Raw genomic sequence first — 2,010 nt, 5'->3', positions numbered from 1 at the left:
GCATAATTATTATAAATATTATATGGATATATATTATACAGAACATAAAATACTAACAACAACAACAAATTCCTATTTATGAGGAATGAATGGATTTTGTGTTTAGACTTGAGACCCATCGCCAAGATATCCGCTATGTATAAGCAAATATTGCAAAACCTGGAAGAAATCTATATAGACCATCTTAAAATAATAAATAATAAATAGAAAGACGAAAGATAACCCAGACTCACGTCTATAATGTTGGTTTTTCGGTGGCAACGATCACCCATAGACAAACATGATTCAAAGGCGGCATTTTCTCGTCGAAGAGCGTCCCATTTCACTCCATTTCTCTCTGGATCGACCTCCCCAAAAATACAACAAAAATTAGAAATGTGAGCAAAAAGATATACAAAGAGATTGAACTGAAGCCTGAAAAGGAATGGTTTATAATTGTTGTTATTGCTGTGTACTTATGGAGAACCTGAAGGCAATCCTTTCATGGCACCTGATTATAACAAAAACCATAATTGTTATATATATATTGTATGTATATATTATACATAACATAAAACACTGATAATAATAATAATAATAATAATAATAATAATAATAATAAATCCCTATTTATGTGGAAGGAAGAGCCAATTCCAAGCCTGCCCCTAATTATAAAGACAGAAGAGAGGCTCCCAGTGCTTACCTTTGTCCTACCTTGCAGGGTTGTTGGCCCTAAACCTCCATTGGAGCCTATTTGGCAACCCAAAAAAGGTGATTGTTATTATTATTATTAACAACAACAACAACAATAATAATGGCAATTGCTCTGGTTTAGTCCTCACCCCAAGCTCAACTGCCTTCCCCAGCTGAGCTCCAAGGAAGACCTCCTCCAGGACCATAGAGTTGAAGCACCACTTCCGGTTTGGGCAGCTGGACCGGAAGTGCCCCCTGTCTCCCCCCCCCCTTTATAACTATAGTTTTTTTCCTAGAGGGGCAATGACGGGGACTGTTTTTAGCGAGTCCATAGAGTTGAGCCAAAACAGCACCACTTCCGGTTTGGAAGCTGGACCGGAAGTGCCTCCCTTCCTTCTCTATCTTTTTCTCTCACCCTTTTTTTTGGGGGGGGGTCAGAGGAAAGCGCGCCCCCAGTAGAGCAATGAGGGACGCTTGTGAGAACTAAAGCACAGAACACGACTTCCGAGTTTTTTCAACTGTACCAGAAGTGGCACCTCTGTCTGGCCCTATATTCATGGAGGGAATAACACAAAACAACACAACTTCCGCTTTGGGCCCGCTGGACCTGAGATGACCTCCCTCTTTTTAACACTATAACACGATCAGGGGGGCTTTATCCGGTAGGAGGCCACTTCGACGGAGGCTTTTTTGGGCCTACTTCCGGTGTAGGGTCCGTCTCTCTTAATGGTCCGCCTCCCTTTGTTTTGGACTTCATTTCCCAGCAGCCCCAGGAGAGGCGGTCAATGGCGAGGAATTATGGGAAATGAAGTCCAGACGGCTGGAGAGTGTTGTTTTAGGCCTGCTTGGCCTCAGTGACTTTTGTATTGCGTCCTGTCTCTGAGATGTCTCATTATGTATTTGCAAATATTCCATATAATATATTCCAAATATTCTAAAATACATCTGGTCCCAGGAATTTCAGATAATAAGGGAGACTCAATCTATACATGAAATGTACATGTCCCACACCCACAAGTGACATAAATGATCTGCTGCCCGTTTACAACTTTGCATTATAAGTGTGCAACGAAGATGTGCACTTCAGAAAACAAGCATGCAATGGAGTCATGCATTTGAGGGGGAAATGCACAAACACATACTTTTAGTCATTGGAAGAAAATTGTATTAGAAAAACACAGAAATATGTTTTAAATATTTTCTATTGGGGCTGAAAAAAACAACACATACCTTGCAATGTGATGTGCATAAAATAATTGTATTAAACTGTATACAATAATTGTTTAAAATTATCTAAGTTCTGTGTATAATGTGCTTAATGTGTATTATTGAGTATTA

At 39.8% G+C, this 2,010-nt stretch overlaps 1 long non-coding RNA gene across 1 annotated transcript; it reads right to left on the bottom strand.

Moving 5' to 3' along the window:
• Window positions 1-228: 228 nt before the first annotated feature.
• On the bottom strand, window positions 229-1,226 carry LOC121918540. Its single transcript, XR_006101252.1, has 3 exons — window positions 822-1,226; window positions 683-729; window positions 229-347 (listed from the first exon to the last, which is right to left on the bottom strand). It is a non-coding gene; the product is annotated as an uncharacterized LOC121918540 (long non-coding RNA).
• Window positions 1,227-2,010: the final 784 nt, after the last annotated feature.

This window comes from Sceloporus undulatus, unplaced genomic scaffold (assembly GCF_019175285.1).
Source record: "Sceloporus undulatus isolate JIND9_A2432 ecotype Alabama unplaced genomic scaffold, SceUnd_v1.1 scaffold_15533, whole genome shotgun sequence".
NCBI lineage: Eukaryota > Metazoa > Chordata > Lepidosauria > Squamata > Phrynosomatidae > Sceloporus > Sceloporus undulatus.
This window is presented reverse-complemented; position numbering and strand designations above follow the sequence as displayed.